We start from the raw sequence: 22,164 nt of genomic DNA, 5'->3' as shown, positions 1-22,164 counted from the left end.
TCTTGATCATGGATCCTTACCTGTATTCTTTGCAAACCATTACTCAAAATTTGTTTTTCATACCTAACCTTAACTTCTACTACTCTTTTTGATTACTATTTATGGAAAAATGTCCTTCCTCGAATTATCAAACACAACACTTATTCAGATTTGTTCTTTCAATGAAAGCTCATCCATCTTGTTACCATTTCCAACTATCATCGTCAATCGTTTCTTGAGTTTACTTGGTCCTTACCATCAAACACTCTAACTTATTCTAGTATTTCTGATCGTGATTAAAGGGCACGTAGGATATGCCATATCGCTTTATTTGGAGTCTGCCACAAAGGTGTCTTCTTTCATAGTTCGCAACAAAGGCTTCTTCTTTCATAGTTTGCCACAAGGGCTTATTCTTTACTATCGTGTTTATGATATGGATTTGGCCAAACTCATGGTATGTGAGGTTTGCCCATCATCGTCCTAGGACACGTAGGGAACCCTATTGGGTATTCACCATTCCTTAGTTCTTTTCAAAGGATTCCATGGCCATGAAATTTTTGTAACATCCCGATTTTGGGCTTAGTTGGAACAGTAGTTTTGGGACCACAAATCCGATGAGGAAAATTTTATTTTTATTATATTTTTATGGTCTACGATTTCACAGAATGATTTCGTGAAAATTTCGTTCGAAAATTTCGACGTTTGGGCACTTAATTTAGTAAAAAGGACTAAATTGTAAAAAATACAAAAGTTGGGTTTTACATCTCAGAGGTGTCTAATTGTGATGAAATTTTAAATGGGAGGTCCTTAAATGATAATTAAACCATTGCATAACTTTTTGGACAAAAATGGCCTTGGTTGGGTAAAATTTGAAAGAATAGTAAAAAGGGTATTTTGGTCATTTAGGGGTAAAATGAATTAAAAGACAAATTTTAAACCCCAAATGTGTCCCTTTCTTATTACTACAGTAGAATGTACCAAGAGAAGCCATGGTTAGGGTTTGGGCAAGCTTCCAAGCTTAATAGTAAGTGATTCCAAGCTCCGTTTTTAATGTTCTATGTATTTTTGAAATCCCGGTAACATGATATGCTCATTTCTACCATTATTTTACGCTAGGATTTATGTTTAAAAATTTACCCATGAATGATATGCATGTATTTTAATGTTTAATGGTAGAATATGAAGCTTGAAATTGTGTTAAATAACTTTTGCTAAGCGATTTTACGTGAAAACGAGTACAAAGACATAATCGGTAAAAATACCTAATGTTCATAAGTACATCTAGAGTGAGAATTTGATGTTGCTATAGAAGGGAAAAATGATCAGCATGTCATAAAACATAAGAAAATAGGAAGAAGTTTAATTTTTGAACCTTGGGGCAAAAGTGCAAATATGCAAAAGTTTAGGGGTCAAAATGCAAATTTGTAAAAATATGATTTTTAGACCCATATGAATAGTGTGACTAATTATTAGGCTAAATGTGATATTATAGATCAAGGAAATCAAGGTTTGGGCTTAAATCGGGAAAATACAAGGTTATGGACTAGAATGGTAAATTGTCATTTCTGGATCTGAAGTAAGTTCGCGTGATTTAATAAGCCTATTGTTCATGTTATTATTGATATACATGAAATATAGTTTGTTATAATTGTATTGAATTTGATGTTAATAGAATTTTGATGGAATATGATATTTAAAAGAAATGGGTGATTACCGAGAATATGAGATCTTGCATATGATTGTCTTGTTTGCATGAGTGGTTGTGCTAAGAGATAGCACAGGTACATACTCGAAACTCATGAGTACATGTTTAACATGTGAAATGAAATGGACTTGTGAAGAGAGTGCAAATGAAATAAGTTTTAGTATTGTTCAATTAATGGACACAAATGGTGATTTGTGGTTGATGAATTGAGATTAAATGAGGAAATCTCGTTGAACCTTCAAAATGGAAAAACGTGGTGCTAAGTGGATATACCACGGTTAAACATGTAACGTGGTGCTAAGTGGATATGTCACGGTTATACATGTTAATTTGAAAAGTGGCGCTAAGTGCGTATGCCACAATTACATGTTAGCCCAATAGTGTGGAGCTATGTGCTAAAACCACAGGATATTGTTACTTTCCCAAGTGTTCACTGGGAGAAACAACTTTGCTAAATGAAATTTAACGTGAAAAAAAAATGTGGGATAATACCGGAATATGAATATATGAGTTTTGAATTATGAGTTAGATATGTGATTGAATTTTTGATAAGATGAATATGGATAAGTTTTATCTTGAAAGTTGATAATAAGAAATTTTAGTGAAGGAATGAAATTTGGGATAAACAGTCTAAAACAGCAGCATGGGAGTGACTTTGAAAAATCACCAAAAATAGTAGAAGTTGAACTATAAGTAGAATTAGATATGGAATTAAATTGAATCTATTTTCTTATAAAAGAAATAGAGAAAACAAAAAAACTCTATATTTTGAGATATTTATATTTTTGTAAGACTGGTTCAGGCTGATTTTGTGATCCCCTATTTTGAATTATAAAAATCATTAAACATTGTACAAAAATATTTAAGAAACATAAATTATATGGTTGGATTCCTTATTGAATTTATTTGTAACACTACTTTGCCACTAGACCACAAGGCTTTTTGTGGCACAATTTCCTCACCAATATTCTTAAGGCCTACCTACTACACCCAGGGTTTGATTCACCTTAAACCAAAATTTTTGCTAAAGTCCAGATTTGAACCCAGGACTTCTCCAACACTTCTCAGTACACTTAACCACTAAAACAAGCCTTCATTAACGAAATTTACATGCACAACAAAATATTATAAGCTGCTTTCAACCGCTCCCATGCTCAAGGCCCAAAACTTCTAAGCCCAAATTCAGGGTGTTACAACTCTACGTCCCTTAAAGAAATTTTGTCCCCGAAATTTCCATCTAACAGGGTGATCGTGTAACATCTGCCCCACTACGCTACCGCTGCGCACTCTGATCCTACTATCACTATCACACTTCAACTAGAACTTGAAACATCTCATACATACAACACTTATTCACTGAAGCAGACACATATCTATCACACATATATACAATTTCTATATCCAAACATCACATCCACATAAAATAAATACCAAATTTAAATTCAGACCAATATCTAAGGAATCCACAGTATTTCAATTTCTAAACAAACAAAAGTATTCAGAAGACTTACGGATTCAGCGTCGGAGACTCGGTGTGCCACACTTTTTAAAAGAAATACTTCAAACAGACCACGTAGTTGAAAATAATTTTATAAATTTCAACCTTTAAAAACCTAATCCACAGCCGAGTTGTTGCAACTTGGCTCTGATACCATTAAATGTAACACCCTAAACCTGGCCCAGACGTTAAGTTTGGCTCGAATCTGGCGTGTCACATTGAAGTACTTTTCGAAAACCATGTTTCCATTAAAAACCCTTCTTAATAACTAAAAACTTATACCCTTTTTAAACCTTGTTAGAAAACCTCAGCTAAATAACATTCTTAACAACTTAGTAAAAATCTTGGTAGTTGCGAAAGCTTAATTTAAAAACAATTGCGGATACGTGATGTTTTGAACAACAGTAGTTGCTTTGGAAAACCGTGTTCTAATACTAGCAATTATAAGAACAATAAATAAAATTCCAAATTTGAAATCCAGAAAATTACAACGGCTTTACTACAACCCACATAAAACATTTAAAAGTAATAATCAGAACTATAAAATAAACAGTGTGTGTGGCTTCCTCCGAGCCCCTCGCAGTTTCGATCCGTCTAAGGTTGGAAATTACCTGAAAGGTTAATAAACGGGGTGAGTTTACGAAAACTCAGTGTGAAATCCCCTACTATAAAAAGGAACAGTCAGTCATATAAAAGAATTAAAAGTCTGGCCCCAGCCTTACTTACAGTTTTAGAATCAATTGGGCCTTAGCTCAATATAATAGACAGTACCAATGGGCCTTAGCCCATTACAGAATAAGAAACATTATCAGAACTAGAATCAAACTGAGAATCAGAATTAGAATTAGGTGACAGAATTAGAATCAGAATCAGTATCAGGTATCAGAATCAAAATCAGAATGTGAATGCAATCCCAACCCAATCCAGTCGTATACATCCCCGTACCAACCTTACACCATGTGGGGAGACTACTCGACCCACCCAACCGCTACACACCACAGAAATTGTAGCGAGGCTGCCAGATATTGTGACGAAGTCACCAGACACAGATATTGTGGTTAGGTCACCAGAACAGATATATATTTATGTGGTGAAGCCACCAGATTGCAGCGAGGTTGCCAGAACGCTTCCTCCATCAATATAAACCTGTGTCCCATGCAATAGATATACATGTCATGGCATACAACATACAGAATCAGAATATCATGCCCATACTTGAATCAAACAGTCACAGTCAAGTCATTCATATCACCAACATATATTCACAATCAAATCCGTCAACCACACAGTCCAAGTCAGTCACTTGCCCACAAGGGCAAAACAATCATTTAACACCCTAGGGGTAAAATGGTAAATTTATAAATCGAGGGTAACACAGTAATTCTATAAATCGAGGGTAAAATAGTTATTTTGTAAATCGAGGGTAAAATAGTAATTCTGTCAATCGAGGGTAAAACAGTAATTTTATAAATCGAGGGTAAAACAGTAATTTTGTAAATCGAGGGTAAAACGATAATTCTATAAATCGAGGGTAAAATAGTAATTTTGTAAATTGAGGGTAAAACAGTAATTCTGTAAATCGAGGGTAAAACAGTAATTCTATAAATCGAGGGTAAAACAGTAATTTTACAAATCGATGGTAAAATAGTAATTATGTAAATCGAGGGTAAAACAGTAGTTCTGTAAATCGAGGGTAAAACGGTAATTTTATAAATCGAGGGTAAAATGGTAATTTTGTAAATCGAGGGTAAAACAGTAATTCTGTAAATCGAGGGTATTTTGATAATCAGTAATTTTGCAAACTGAGGGTATTTCGGTAATTTTACAACTCGAGGATATTTGGGTAATTTTATAAACCGGGGGTACTTTGGTAATTTTACAACTAGGGGTATTTCATTAATTTGGTAAACTAAAGTATTCTAAACATGGATAACAATACGAATGGGCCTAAAGCCCTTCTCGGCCCAAATGGGTCCACACGCTCACGTGGCCCTTTTAGCCCAAATCTAGCTACAAATATGAGATTCACCTAGCCTAGTCCAATATTTACTACACAATCAAACAACTTATCCAATTGGGCCCGTAGGCCCATTGGGCCCACATGGCCCTTTTCGGGCCATCGCGACCTGAAGTAGTCATCCTACAGCTAGAGTAGTGAGAAATACACACCTGATAGGAGACTGGAGTTAATCCGCGCTCCGAGCACTCTTAGCCGACGCCCAACCCAAACGAGCACGCCATAAAGTGAAAGGGATCAGCCAAGAAAGGTACCTTTACTCTCCTCATGGTTCTCTCTATTTAAAGCCAGCTTCGCATCCACTCTTATGTTAGCTTCTCGATGTGGGATCCCTCCATCATCAGAGTTTAAATTCAACACCAACTCTTGCCGCCCCTTGTTAGTAAAATAAATGCTCTTTGATTGCCATGAGTTTCGAACCTTGGATCTCCTTGCCAACTCTATGACGCCACCTTCCTGCCTCTTATGTGGCGCTACTTTGCCACTAGACCACAAGGCTTTTTGTGGCACAATTTCCCCACCAATATTCTTAAGGCTTACCTACTGCACCCAGGGTTTGATTCATCTTAAACCAAAATTTTTGCTAGAGTCCAGATTTGAACCCAGGACTTCTCCAACACTTCTCAGTACACTTAACTACTAAAATAAGCCTTCATTAACGAAATTTACATGCACAACAAAATATTATAAGCTGCCTTCAACCACTCCCATGCTCAAGGCCCAAAACTTCTAAGCCCAAATTCAGGGTGTTACATTATTTTTAGAAGAAAGAAAGAAGAACCTCATTTGAATTTGGTAACAAAAGATAATTAAATTTTAATGAAGAGTGGTCGAAGCTGTCAAATAGCAAAATAGAGAAGACTTTAAGTAATAAACTGTACTTATTGGCTGGACCAAAAATTTCGAAAATTTTATGGTAGAAAGATATATGAGTCTAGTTTCTGGTAAAATTTATGGATCTTAATTTGGAGCTCCGTAGCTCCAAATATAAATGATATAATGACTGTGAGTCAAGAAAACAACTTAACTAGAACATGTGTAAATGTACAATTGGGATAGTTTTACTATGGAAAGCATGTTAGTAAATTGCTTATTATTTTCATGCGAGCTTACTAAGCGTAAAGCTTACCCCCTCCTTTCCATTTCTTTTAGCGTTGCCAGGTTAACTCGAGGTTGGAGATCGTCGGAGGCAGCATCACACTATCAAGCCAACACCTTGACAGTATAAACACATATGCTAGAATTATCAAGTGAGTGGCATGTATAGGGACCTAGTTTTATAACATGTGTTATTATAATTTGGCCAAATATATTGGTCTTTAATGAGCTAATGATTCTGACTTATAAATCTAGCTATTCAGATTATGTCTGATATTGGTGATGTGCATATGCTTGTTTGCCATGCATGGTTGGTAATATGTTATGTGTTGTTGTAAGAATGCCATGCTTGTGTCTTGATTGTGAATATATAATTACACAAATATGCCATGTTATGAAAATGTATAAGTGTATGTAGGTAATTAAGGGTGACAATTAGCTTGGAAAATAACTTTGAAATCGACCACATGGCCCAATCCACACGGGCGTGTGACTCTCCGAAGCAAAAAAATTAGTTAAGTTGCCCAGAGAATTTCAAAGTTCTTGGTTTAGTCTCGAACCACCCCAATGTATGTTATAGGTTTCTAATACCTATATATGTGTTCGAGATGTTTTAATTTTTGGTGAAAATTTTGTGGCCCGATTTTGCATGTTGTGAATGTTTAAGTCCGGTAACGCCTCGAACCCTGTCCCGACGTTGGATACGGGTGAGGGGTGTTATACTTTTCCTTCAAATTTTCATTTTAGAGTTCATGTTTAAAGTCCCAACAGGCCCCTTTTAGACAACTCCGCAAAAAACAGACATAGACTCAATTTATAGACTCTTTATGCATCGAACCAAACTAAGCACAGTCATTTGAATCTACCAATATACAACCAACATAACACACATCTCATATCATACATTCCAAAAATTTAGATACAACCATACTTCGCTCTACATTACTCATACATCATCCATACTATACTACATTTTTCATGATCTCAGCATCACTATTCAATCAGTTTTTCGTAGTTAACATGGTTTGAATAGTACCCACACAAGAGTCAGTATAGAGACTCACTTGACTACCACGAATAGTAGCTTGAACTCTAGATTCAACGTCCAACAAGTAACTATAGTCACCAGTACTTATAAAACACAGGGACACCATTAAAACTCATCCAAATACTATATATTATCACCTCAAGCATGGATGACCCCCGAGTAAAGCCTTAATTCTTCATTTTACTATTCAATCACATAAAATAGGCTTGCTCTTTTAGAGATTAACATGCAAGACTATAAAGCTTTCCTAGGATATGAAAAACCTTCTAAATGAACTCAGATATTTAGTTTCAGCTTAACAAAAGAGGACTATATTCATCTCCTAGGAAATCACAACAATATATTTATTTTCTTAAATGGAAGAAAGAAGAGAGAAACTCCCTTTTTTCTTAAGTCCATATCATAATGTATATTTATGACCCATGTTATAACCTCCCAAATCTGACCCAGTCGTTACAGCTGAATTTGGAAGCTACATTGGCCACTAGAATGGCCCAGAAAATCTTTTGTAGTTTTCAAACATACTTTTTAAACAATTTGCATAAATCGTTCAAAACTAGTGAAATCGAGAATTTTAGAAATCAATGATTTTAGTATTTTATGTATTAGTAAAAGTTTTATCTCTATTCAAAACTTTCATAATTTCAATCACATTTTAAAATCCATTATCTTTTTTCTTCAAAATTAGAGATCTTGGCTAACAGTTATTATTCGAGAAAAACATGTTAACTTTAGAAATAAAATGTCTTTAGAAATCTCTTTTGTAAACATTGGTAATTTTGAAAACTAAGACTAACTTTATTATAAACTCGTTTCTTAGAATTGCAGTAGAAAAATGTAATACTGATAGATTATTATAAAAATCGCAACGAAAAATTTTACTAAAACCATATCTCGTCAAAAATCAATATTTCATGTAAATTCGATAAAACATTAATAGGTGGTTTAAAACCTCAAAACCTACGTATTATTTTTTAATATAACTTATTTTCCTTTGTCGTAGTGAAAAAGAGAGATTTTGTTAGGTTTTATTAAAAAACCAAGTTTAATGCATAATCTTAACAAAAACTAATTTATGTAGTTTTTAAAACTTAATGTCATGCAATCAAGTCATGAAAATCAGAATAAAACTCCACAAAATAATGTCCCATGCCATTGTTTGAAAATAATAATTAAATAGCTCAGATACGAAAATATTAAAGTATAAAACATTTATTTGAAAATCATCCGAGTACTCCTCTATCAGCCATGTCCTAACCTTGGGGGTTATCTAAAATGTCAAAAAACCAAAAGGGTGAGCTATTTAAGCCCAGTGGGAGTTCTAACTCAGGTAATAAATAGGAATTTAGTATATATATCAAAATATTACAAAGAATTTCTATAGTTTGATTCCACGGAGTCCTAACATAGGTAACAACCAGTAATTTAAACACACATTTCATAAAAATAGCAGAATTTATATATCAACACAATTTACCAGATAGTAGAATGCATGAGGATGCCAATGTAGAGCTTTTTTAGAAATCAGTGCAAGTTTTTCAAAAACATTCCTACCCATCTCTGCTACACACCAATAAAGAGTTTCCCCAGAAGTCGTCCATACAATAACACTCCACGTTCTGTCCAAGCCACTCAATAGCGCAGACAAGCTGCACGTTGTGGTCAATCCACTCAATAGCATTGTGGTCAAGTCACTCAATAACGTTGTGGTCAAGCCACTCAATATTGTAGTAATTGTCAAAGTCTTCCTCCTTTCATAATCATCCCAACCCCATGCATGTATATGCCATATAAACAATATTTTCAGTGGGCATGCTTAACTTGCAAATTAGATTTATAATCAGTACAATGGACTTGCTTAACATGCATATCATATATCTTAATTTCAATATCAGTGGCATGATTTATGTATCATGCATAACATATAATGCCAACATATCATACATCATGAGTATTGGAATGTAAACATATTTTCAAAATCAACATTGAATCAAATTAACATAATTATACTATCACAAAATAATCAGTTTGGAGTACTTACTTAAGAATCACCCTTTTTACGGGTTTAGCATCCCTTTTTGAATACATAGTGTATTCATATTATTTTGCATTATGAAGAACTCAACAGTGTTTCCACTATTAATAAATGTAAATAATTTATTTAACAATGAATCACATTCGTTTATTTAATATTAAGTTAAACCCACACCAAATCTAAGCAAATTCGATGTGAAAACTCCTTTTAACACCCATTTCTGGATTTAGTTAAATCTATCTCAGATCTAAACATAAAATGCATAATCCATCATTAAAACACCCTTAATTAATATTTGATAAATGGTTAAGCTTTGGCTTCTATGACAATACTTACTCTTATGATATTTAAATCGGATATATGAATCACTTCTGAAATTACTAACATTCCAAAATAGTCGCATTTGGTCCTTTATTATCTAAACATTATAAAGGATATTAGTTCCTATAAATGTATGATTATATAATAGGTACAATCGACTATGAGAAATGAATGAGAGAAGAGTGTTGCTATATATCCAATGTTAGTCCATACTTTCACTTATGCCGACCAAAACTATGTTGATTCAATCTGGTCTAGAGAAGAGGATTGCTCAATAGAAAATAAATTAAAGAAATAGATGGTATAGGAGGATAAAAATGATAAAAATTATAGAAAATTTTTATCAAGAAAAAGGAGAGTGGTGGTCATGATGGGGGTCCAGCGGTGGTGCAGTTAACTAATAAGGAGAGCGGTGGTCACGATGATGGTCTGGCGGTGGTGCGGTTAACTAATAGTGGTGGAAGGTGGTGGTCTTAAAAAAATAAATAAAAATAAAGTAAAATATTAAGGAGAACAACCAAATAAGGGGCAGTAGAAGGTGGTTCAAAGGTGCTAGAGGTGGCATACATTAGTTCAAAGGCAAGTATGGAAAATAGGGAGAAGGAAAGGAAAGAAGGGAACACATGGAGTGAAAAGGAGGATAAGAATCTCCTATTTATGGTAACAATTATGGGTGGAAAAATGGTTGACCATGGTTTTATGAGCAAAAAATTAAATAAAAATAATGGGGATATAAGGAATTGAACATGGGACCTAATGGAATTTATTAATGCTATTAACCACTAAGCCAACTCACTTATTTGTTACCACTCAAACAACATTTATTTAAAAACATAGTGTGACATTTACTAAGTTTTGAAGCACAATTGCACTAAAAAGAAAATAATATGAAGGAAGGGATTCAAACTCAGGTCTTCAAGGATAGCTCCACCACTACTAAATCACTAGACTTGATACTTATATATTATCAAATGTGCTAAGGTGAACTTATAAAAAATTTCAGGTGTGACCACTCTCGGTTCATTAACCCAATTTTTATTAACTCGATTTTTGGGATATGACACATGTTCTCACAGTGGAACTTGAAATTCGTCACATCCTTACCGAATTATCTTTTCTAAGGGTCTACAACTTCTGAGAAACCTTATTAAGTACCCTGATTTACATCTAGTTGGTTCCTAACAAGCTTATTTTGCAAATTAACTTGCACAGTGCCATAGATAAAAGGGTGCACTATCCCTCAGGCGTGAACTCATTCAACAATACCTTTTTACTTGTCTAACATCGTACTCCAACAGACATGGAGATCTAATATCAAACCACAATTATCTTACTCATACATAATGGAATACGCCCACTCTATGCACCAATAGATGTACTTAAGAGAATATCACCCCGCCAAACAAACTATTTTAGAACTACACGCCAACACTTGTGCTTGTTAGAACTAAGATGTTACAACTCTACTTATAATAGCCCAATTTCGGTGAAATTAGAACAGTGCTTTCGTGACCACAAATCTGAGTTGAAAAATAAAATTTAATTTATTTATTTTATGGTTCGTAATATGATAGAAATGTCATGTGAAAATTTTGATAAGAAAATTTTACCGATTATGTGTTTAATTACAGGAAGGACCAAATTGCATAAAATGCAAAAGTTGAATTCTAGTAGCTAGAACAATCAAATAGCTATGGAATTCAAAACGTAAGGTCCTTATATGGTAATTAGACTATTAATAAAAATTTAGCAGATATTTTTGGATGATTCATCCATGGAAAATTAGAAAAAGGCTAAGGACTAAATTGGAAATCAAAATTATTAAAGATGCTAAATTAATTAAATAGAAATAAAAATTATTTTTTATCATCTTCTTCCTCAAAATATTCCATGGAAACCCTAGGAGAGAGAAGAAACTTTCTTGGCCAAATTGGGTAAGTTTTCTTATCCCATTTTTTGTAATTTTGATATTTTTGAAACAGGATAGCTTAATCTATCTATTTAGGGGATCAATTTGAAGACTTATCAAAGTATGGAAATTAGGTCATGGATGTATATGCTGAAAATTTCAAATTTATGGTAGAAAATGAAAGGTTGTTGATAGATAAACAACTTTTACAAAGTGATTTTCGATGAAAACATGATTTAGGGATAAAAATGTAAACTTGTGAAAATTGAAGAAAAATTTTGAATTTTATAGAATAGGTGTTGTAAATTTTAAGGTGAAATTTTAGTTAGGCTTGGAATAGGGACTAAATTGCATAAATTTCATTTTCCGAGCCTAGGGACGAAATGGGAATTTATGGAAAAGTTAGGGGCAAAATGATAATTTTTCCTAGGATGTAAATTGAGTTCACTTGAATATGAAATGTGATAAATTGATGTAAAATTTACTCGTATAGATCCAGATAGACAAATTCGAAGCTGGAACGAGGAAAAGAGGAAAATGTCGGATTATTAGATTTTACGTACACGAACATTTGTTAAGGTAAGTTCGTGTAACTAATTTGTGTATGTTTATATGTTTGAATTAAATGTTGCATTGTGAATTGTATAAATATCATATATATATATGACATTGAAATTGTATCTGACAAAGCCCAATCAACGATAATGCCCGAAAAATGATAAAAGATAAAAATGTTATATTTATCCTTGAAATGAATGTGGAATGTGTTTATTTGAATTATATGAATGTTATGGATGTATGAAATAATCACATGCCTAATAATGCTTGAAAAATGTTTAAATCCCAGTTGAATAAATAGAAAATCGATGGATATGTGATTTTTTTTAAATGAATGAGGTCCTGTATTTGTTGCTGACAGGATTTAGCTCGGACGAGTAATCCTATTGACCTCATTACAGAAAGGATTTAGCCCAGATGGGTAAGCCTGATATAAGTCCTCTCGAGCATATGTTATGGATTGATTTATCTAGGACGGGTAATCCAGATCAAGCTTCTTAGAGCATATGTCATAAAAAGGATTTAGCCTGAATTGGTAATCCTGTTGTATACATGTGTAGCTCGAGAGTGTACACTCTGAAATAGTACCTTATGAGTACCACTGGATATGAATTGACAGATCCTAATGTGTACACCTTGAGTGTACTACCTGCGTATCCATCGATATTTCAAATAAATTCAACAGGTGACAATCCAGACATGAGAAGATATGAATAATAAAGTGAGTTATTACACGTATCCGTCTGAAATACAAGAAAATGATGATACATGACAATTGATATATGAAAGTATGAGATGATGATATTTGTACATGGAAATTATTTGATGAGAATGACTACTTGTGTGACCTCGATATTTCGAATGATATGAGTAAAGTTCTGACATGAAAAAATATGAATCGAGATGAACTATTATGAAATTATACTTGTAATATAAAGAAATGATTTATACATGTTAAATGAATACATATTATGGAAAGCATATGTGTATGGAAACTTGATTGTTGTTGAGCCCGTATATGTTTTGATGTTATTATGGAATATATGTCTAACAAGGGCAATGAGGATGTGTGTAGGGCTTAAGGTCAAATTGATTGAATAAGCCTTACATAGTTACCTTAAAATAAAATGAATGGTAAGTTAAGTACCATGTTATACGAACTTACTAAGCATTTTATGCTTACTTAGAATTATTTCCTAGTTTTAGAGTAAATCGGAAGCTCGTTGGATTGGAAGCTTGGCGGAGATCACTCACACTATCCATCAGCCCATGTCGGTACAATATGGTAAAGTAATTATGGTTACAATGGCATGTATAGGTTATATTGGTCATATTGGCATGTAAATGTAAATGATTATTGTAATCTAGCCATTTGTAATCTAGCTGTTGGAATGGCTAGTGATGATTTTCTTTTGGTGCATGTATATTTATATGTATTTAAGTTTATTTTATGGAGAAACATAAGCGTTTATTATTGATTGATTGAGAAAGGTTAAAATGAGTATGCTTATAAAAGGTAAGATTAAAAGCATGAGTGCATGTAACAATATATCATGTTAAATGTTATAAATTGCTTGAATTCAATGCTTGGATTGGTTGGTATTTGGATGTAACTTTGGTACAGGAATTTGGTATGATTTTGGGTGAGAAGCTAGGAATGGCTTTATTTTGTCCACATAGGCAGACACACAGGCGTGTGTCTAGACCGTGTGTGACACACGGCCTGGAACATGGGTGTGTGGTTAGGTCGTGTGTCCCCTACATGTTAAATTTGAGAAAACAGAATGCTCAGAATTGAGCACACAGGCAGGGACACGGGCGTGTGTGCTACACAGCCTAGAACATGGGTGTGTGTCTTGGCCGTGTGAAACCTATAACTAATTTTGAAAAGAATTAATTAACCACACAACCTAGCACACGGGCATGTGGCATGGCTATGTGCACAAGTCAAATATTTACACGGGGTCGAGCACAACCTGTAGCACAGGCGTGTCCCTTGGACCACACGGGCGTGTGTGCCCTGTAACTAGGAAAATTTTTGAAATTTAGCGAAAAATTCTTAGAGTCTCTGATTAAGTCCCAACTCGATTCTAATTCTTGTATTGGCCTCAAGGGTCCATTTAAGGGACTTTATGAATAATATCGGAAAAAGAACAGTGATTGACATGATTTATTTGTAAATGTTCTGAAATTTTTGGTGATGCTCCATAACCCTGTTCTAGCAACGGATACGGGTTAGGGTGTTACATTTAGTGGATCAGAGCTTCAATTTAGTTAGTTCTCGGATTGAACATAGCATTTGTGGAGTCTAGAAATATATGCCATTATATAACTTGTGATAGTGTGATATCTCCCAACTTTGATGAAAATTGTTTCACAGATAGACATAGATGCTTTCCAACTAAGCTAATTCCAATACTATTGAAAGTGATGCTCACGTGCCTGAGTAAAAATGTTACTTATGATGAAATGAGACTCATAAAGGTATGAAATAAATATTTTATAATGGACATGTTAATGATACACATTAAGTGATATGTGTGTATTTATGAAAGTTAAATTTTGAGGCTTGCGATCTCCACCCCCTTACCAGTACAGTTTTATACAGTGAAAATTCACAAGATTTATATTGATTAAGTACATAAGTGTGAGAGAAGGGTTCAAAGGCTGAATGATTAATAATGTAGTCAAAATTGAGAATGGGTTAATAAATAAAGATGGTATTAAAAGAGATATCAGATTTTTCTGAAGATTATTCTGAATATGTGATGTAATTGTTAAGGAAAAAGTTATTAATGAGTAATCGACTTATCCAGATATGATATTTAGAGAATGAACTAGCTGAAAATTCTTTCAATTTGACTCTTTTAGTGAACTAAATAATGTAAGATTATTTATGACTTTATCAGTCAATTGAATAGTGATGAAATTGCACAGATATTTGAATGTAGTTGTTATAATCAGGGGTATTACAACAATATCTTCTGGGTACTCTATAAGTTTTGTTATTCTCTAAGGCACATGAAATTGTTCATCTTCAGATGCAATATTTATCATATTTGAAAACTGGCTAATTATATTAGATGTAATTACTGTAAATCTGGTTGATTCATGAGCGGTTTTGCTCCATCTTACTTGGACTTTCTAATTCATCATGATTAATATAAGATTGGATGATAAGGTTCATATGATATCGTTTTCTACGTTTATTAATTGAAGCCCTGAATTGCGAAAATACAAAATTATATTGTCTTTGTCACAATTATTTCTACTGAGTATGTGTGATATTACTCTTCTGATTTTTCTCTAAGATACCATCAATTTCTTTATTATTCAAACATGATTTATCTGTGAAAGATGTTCATTGGTCAGTGGTAACTATACTTACTACTATTATAAATTCTGACTTGAGCATTGGAATTTAGTAATATGGAACACAGATTATAAAAATTGTATTATTGCACTAGTTGATATTGGAGGCACCCTTGGTTTTCCTCTTTTATTTGAAAAATATTATTGAGGTTGAGGTATTGCTCCATTTATATTGTGGAAACATCAGATTTAGTATAGTATTATGATTTTAACCTATCTGATGAATGTGACCTCAAAATAATTTAAAGCTTCGATATCCATTTTAATTTTTGTGAAAGTGTTTTCTGTGATAGCTACATCAATGATATGGATATTACATAAAGATGTAAGATTTGAATGGACTGACAAATGTTAGTAAAGTTTTGATCAGTTGGAAGCCCTGATGATTGAAGCATCAGTTCTAGTTCAGTCTGAATTGGGTAAGGAATTTATTTTCATAGTGATACATCATTGAATGAATTAGATTGTATTTTGATGAAGAAAGGTAAAGTAATGGTCTATACTTCCAGCCAAATAAAGCTACAAAAAAAGAATTACCCGATATATGATCTTGGATTGAAAACTATTGTATTTGCATTGAGAATTTGGTAACAGTATTTGTATAGTAAAAATATCATATATATACTGATCATAAATTTCAAGACACCCTATGGTATGGAAAGATTTGAATCTGACACAGAGTAGATGGTTAGAATTGTTGAAAGACCCTGATTTGGTAATTGGTTATCATTCAAGAAAACTAAATGTAGTTGCTGATATTTTGAGTAGGAAATTCTTTGTTTATTTTATGAGCAATAAATACTCAGTTGCTATTGTCTGATGAAAGAACAATTTTAGCTAATCTTAAAGCTAAGTTGATGTTTCTACAACAGATCAGTGAAACACAGAAAAGTGATAATGAGTTGTAAGTTAAGTGAGTATAGTGTGAATTAATTTTTGATTCAAATTTCAGAATAGATTTGATAATTTTCTGTTATTTAGAGAGAGAGTCTGTGTACTCAAGCATTTGGAGCTAGTACAAAAAATTTTACATGAATGATCACAGTGGTACTATATCTGTTTATCTAGGGAATGATAAAATGCATAATGATTTGAGAAAGATGTATTAGTAGCCAGAATGAAATGTGGTATTTCTGAATCTATATTTAAATGTTGGATGTATCAACAAGATAAAGATGATACTTTCAGGGTGGTTATAGCCAGCGACGATACTGAAATGGAAATTGGACATTTGTATCGGGATTCTCCCTGTCTATGAAAAAGAAAGATACTATTTGAGTAATTGTTGATTGTATGACGAAGCCTGCACATTTTATCTTGGTATGAATGGATTTCTCACTTAATAGATTGCTTGAATTATCTATTTTTGAGATTGTCCGATTATATGATGTGCTAGTTTCTGTTATTTCTGATAGAGATCTACAATTCATATTCCGATTCTGAAACAAGTTACAAGAAGCTCTGGGTATACGGTTGCATTTTAGCACCGTATTTCTTTCTTAGGCGGATGACCAATCTAAACATATGATTTAGATTTTTGAAGATATGTTTCGGTGCCGTATTTTAGAATTCAAAGGCAATTGAAAAAGAAATATTTTTCGTTAGTTGAATTCGTAGATAGTAACAGATAATAGTCAAGTATAAAATTTTACTGTATGAGGTTTTATATGGTCACAAGTGTAAGACTTCGGTGTTTTGAACTGAGTTCAGTGAGAAAAGATACATGTAGTTGGTTTAATTCGTTGAAACCGAAGAAAGGTGAAAGTGATTTGAGACAGTTTAAAAGTAGTATTTAATCGTAAAAAATTTGATGTAAATCAAAAATGAAAAGAAATAGAGTTTCAAATTAGTGACCAAATATTTTTGAAAGTTTCGCCATGGAAGAAAGTTCTTTGGTTTGATCGTAAAGGCAAATCAAGTCTATAGTTTATCAGGTTATAAAATATTATTGAAAAGAATTGGACCTGTTGCATGTTGATAGGTATTATTATCAGAGTTCTATAGAATTCACAATGTTTTTATAAGTATGTGTGTTATGACAGTATTGATCAGACCCATTATCCATTATTGCTTTGATATATGTTAAATTCAGCCTGACACGACTTATAGTGAGAGATTATTGAAATTTTGGCACTTGAAAAGAAAAAATAAGAAATAAAAAGGTAGCTTTAGTAAAAATTTCAAACAATGACATGATATAGAGGGAGCTGCCTAAGAACTGGAGGAAACTATGAGAAATTAATATCTGAATCTCTTTACTGGTAAAATTTTCGAGGACGAAAATTCCTTAAAGGGGAGAGTTGTAACAGCCAAATTTCGGTGAAATTGGAACAGTGCTTTTGGGACCACAAATCTGAGCCGAAAAATAAAATTTAATTTATTTTTATTTTATGGTTCGTAATATGATAGAAATGTCATGTGAAAATTTTGATAAGAAAATTTTACTGATTATGTGTTTAATTACAGGAAGGACCAAATCGCATAAAATGCAAAAGTCAAAGTCTAGTAGCTAGAAGGATCAAATAGCTATGGAATTCAAAACATAAGGTCCTTATATGGTAATTAGACCATTAATAAAAAGTTAGTAGATATTTTTGGGTGATTCATCCATGGAACATTAGAAAAAGGCTAAGGACTAAATTGGAAATCAAAATTATTAAAGATGATAAATTAATTAAATAGAAATAAAAATCATTTTTATCATCTTCTTCTCCAAAATATTCCATGGAAACCCTAGGAGAGAGAGAAGAAACTTTCTTGGCCAAATTGCGTAAGTTTTTTTATCCCGTTTTTAGTAATTTTGATATTTTTGAAACCGAGATAGCTTAATCCATCTAGTTGGGGATCAATTTGAAGTGCTATCAAAGTATGAAAATTAGGTCATGGATGTGTATGCTGAAATTTTGAAATTTATGGTAGAAAATGAAAGGTTGTTGATAGATAAACAACTTTTACAAAGTGATTTTTGATGAAAACATAATTTAGGGACTAAAATGTAAATTTGTGAAAATTGTAGAAAAATTCTAAATTTTATAAAATATATGTGCTGTAAATTTTAAGCTGAAATTTCGGTTAGGCTTGGAATAGGGAATAAATTGCATAAATTTCATTTTCCAAACCTAAGGACGAAATGAAAATTTATGGAAAAGTTAGGGGCAAAATGATAATTTTTTCTAGGATGTAAATTGAGTTCACTTGAATATGAAATGTGGTAAATTGATGTAAAATTTACTCGTATAGATCCGGATATACCAAATTTAGAGCTAGAATGAGGAAAAAAGGAAAATGTCGGATTAGTAGAATTTACGTACACGAACATTTGTCGAGGTAAGTTCGTATAACTAATTTGTGTATGTTTATATGTTTGAAGTAAATGTTACGTTGTGAATTGTATAAATATCATATATATATATGTGTGACATTGAAATTGTATCTGACAAAACTTGATCAACGATAATGCCTGAAAATGATAAAAGATAAAAATGTTACTTTTATGCTTGAAATAGATGTGGAATGTGTTTATTTGAATTGTATGAATGCTATGGATGTATGAAATAATCACATGCCTGATAATTCTTGAAAAATGTTTAAATCCCAGTTGAATAAATAGAAAATCGATGGATATGTGATTTCCCAAAATGAATGAGGTCCTGCATTTGTTGCTGACGGGATTTAGCTCAGACAAGTAATCCTATTGACCTCATTATAGAAAAGATTTAGCCTGGATGGGAAATCTGGATATAAGGCCTCTGGAGCATATGTTATGGATTGGATTTAGCCCAGACAGGTAATCCAGATCAAGCTCTTTAGAGCATATGCCATAAAAAGGATTTAGCTTGGACTAGAAATCCTGTTGTATACATGTGTAGCTCGAGAGTGTACACTCTGAAATAGTAGCTTATGGGTACCATTGAATATGAATTGACGGATCCTGATGTGTACAGCTTGAGTGTACTACCTGTGCATCCATCGATATTTCAAATAAATTCAATGGGTGACAATCCAGACATGAGTAGATATGAATAATAAAATAAGTTATTACACGTATTCATCTGAAATACAAGAAAATGATGATAGATGACAAGTGATATATGAAAGTATGAGATAATGATATTTGTACATGGGCGTGTGGCATGGTCGTGTGCACGAGTCAGAGAGTTACACGGGGTCGAACACGGCCTATAGCACGGGCATTTCCCAGGGTCACACGGACGTGTCCCTCAGACCACACGGGCATGTGTGCCCTGTAACTTGGAAAATTTTTGAAATTTAGTAAAAAGTTCTGAGAGTCTCCGATTAAGTCCCAACTTGATTCTAATGCTCGTATTGGGCCTCGAAAGGTCCATTTATGGGATGTTACGAATAATCTCGAAGAGAATATAGTGATTGACATGATTTATTTGTAAATGTTGTAAAAGTTTTGGTGATGCTCCGTAACCCTGTTCCGGTGACCGATATGGGTTAGGGGTGTTACACTCCTCCCCTTAACAGAAATTTCATCCTCAAAATTTTCAACCCTCTAAAATTTTCAATTATATGGATAAAGTTAGTTATACACACCAAACACAAGTCAGAAATGATACAAAATCCCTTAGATACACTTCAAAGTTTCCTTATTGGTCGCATACTTCTTGAAAGTCTTAATATGATGTCATTAAACTACTTTTTCAGACAAAATAAAAATTTTTAGCAGTTAACCACTCAAACTCAACCGTCACATACTTACCCTTTTGACAGATGTCAACACTGTATTAGAGAATTCAAACAGTTTTCACGGAGTAACTTATTGAGCATGCTTATTTCTAAAAAATAGATACTCCAACCTTCTATTAAAAATTTTTACTAAACCCTTCAATTTCCTTATAGCTTTTTCGATTCCTCTTCCTGACTTTATCTTCTCTAATTCCAAATTGTTTAAGGTAATCCTATCTTCTCTTCCTATCCTTACTTTTTTCTATTTTTATTTAGAAATGTCAAGAATGAATACTCATGGTAGGGGTAGAGATTAGAGTAACCAAAACTCAACCCCAAAGAATCTCAATATTTTTGGACCCTAAGAACTCGAAAATACCCCTCCACATATTTTCGGTCCTTCTTACGGGTGCAACACTACACAAGAAGAAGCACACCAGTTCTTGGCTGTTTGAGGTTTTCGTTACCCAAATTTTGCTTACAACGTTGACCTACAACCAAGGTGTCGTTTAAGTGACAACACCCAACGTTTTATCCTTCCCTTGATTCTTTTAGAGGATAGTTTCCATTTGCTATTACATTCATTCTTTTGTTCAATGCTATTAGAATATGGCATCATATCGAGCCAGTTTTTAGCCTTGTCTTGGTGGACCCTGGTCAACTACTTTATAGATTATTGTACCCACAATGAACTACCACTCTTAGTTGTTTTCCAAAAATTCTATCAGTTGAAGATTACCAGACAATGGGCTAATGTTGGATATGTCTATTTTAGTGTTAAAAAATGCTATAAACCAATAATTCAAAATAGCCTTTCTAATCTTCACTAGAAAAAGGAAAAAATCATTAGAGTCATTTGCAAACTTGAAAATGGATTTGGCTTTCCCATTTGTTGGTCATTACCCCAAGAATCCATTTGCTCTCAAAGTTTTCCTATTAATTCAAAGGTTTCTAATAAGCAGTTCAAACGTTTGAGCAAAGGGCATATTCTAGAGTTAGTGGACTTGGTTACACTTAGAAATATTTTTAAATATTTTTTACTAAATCAAAGTCCCAATGGTCGTAGAAGTACTGATCACATCAATTGGCTAGAAGACTACAATTTGCCTTTAACTTCAGAAACTTGTCCATTCAGTGGAAACACTGTCCTAGCACAAAGCTTAATCGAGCATGCAAGAGAAACTTTATTTTATTTTTATGAATTATGTAGGATACATTCCCAAAATTTGCTTATCACTCCTAGTATTCCTCAATCTTTTTCTTTCTCTTGAAGCAAGGTTAATACTTACATTTGTGGTGCAGGATCCAATCCAAAACCCCATACTTCTTTTAACCAAGCACTAAATATGGATATTACGGCTCTTTTGAAAAGTTTCATGCTAATGAAAGAGCTACAACTGTACCTTTTAAGAAATCTGTTACAAAGAAGTATCAAAAGAGATTTAGAGCAAGTGAAGATTGTAACGCCCCAAGTTTTATATCTCCGTTTTCATGATAATCTGATACGTCTGTGTATCTACTTCAGTGGTTAAGTGTTCTGGAAGTGTTTGAGAGGTCCTAAGATTAACTCCTACCTTTGGTAAATTTTGATATTTTTATGATCTAAGCCTTGCGTTTGGGGAGTAGGCTTATAGTTAAATGTTTGCAAAACCACATCAGAATGAGCCTGCTAGTTCAGGTGGAAAGGGAGTCTATGTGTTGTGTAGGGATCCTGAGTTCGAATCCCTGTGTGAGGATGGGTATTATTTTTGCTCAGCCATCCAATAGAATTTCGGTGGAGCTGAAATACTGAGGTGGTTGTGAGTTAGTGGGATAATGGGAGGAAAATTAAGGAGGTTATCAGATTGCTGGGGTTGTTGAGTTTGAATTCTTTTTCCAATTTCCCAAAAACTGACGTTTTCTTTTTCTTTGTTACTCTCCCCTCTGCGTTTC

Source organism: Gossypium arboreum, chromosome 6, assembly GCF_025698485.1.
Source record: "Gossypium arboreum isolate Shixiya-1 chromosome 6, ASM2569848v2, whole genome shotgun sequence".
NCBI lineage: Eukaryota > Viridiplantae > Streptophyta > Magnoliopsida > Malvales > Malvaceae > Gossypium > Gossypium arboreum.
This window is presented reverse-complemented; position numbering follows the sequence as displayed.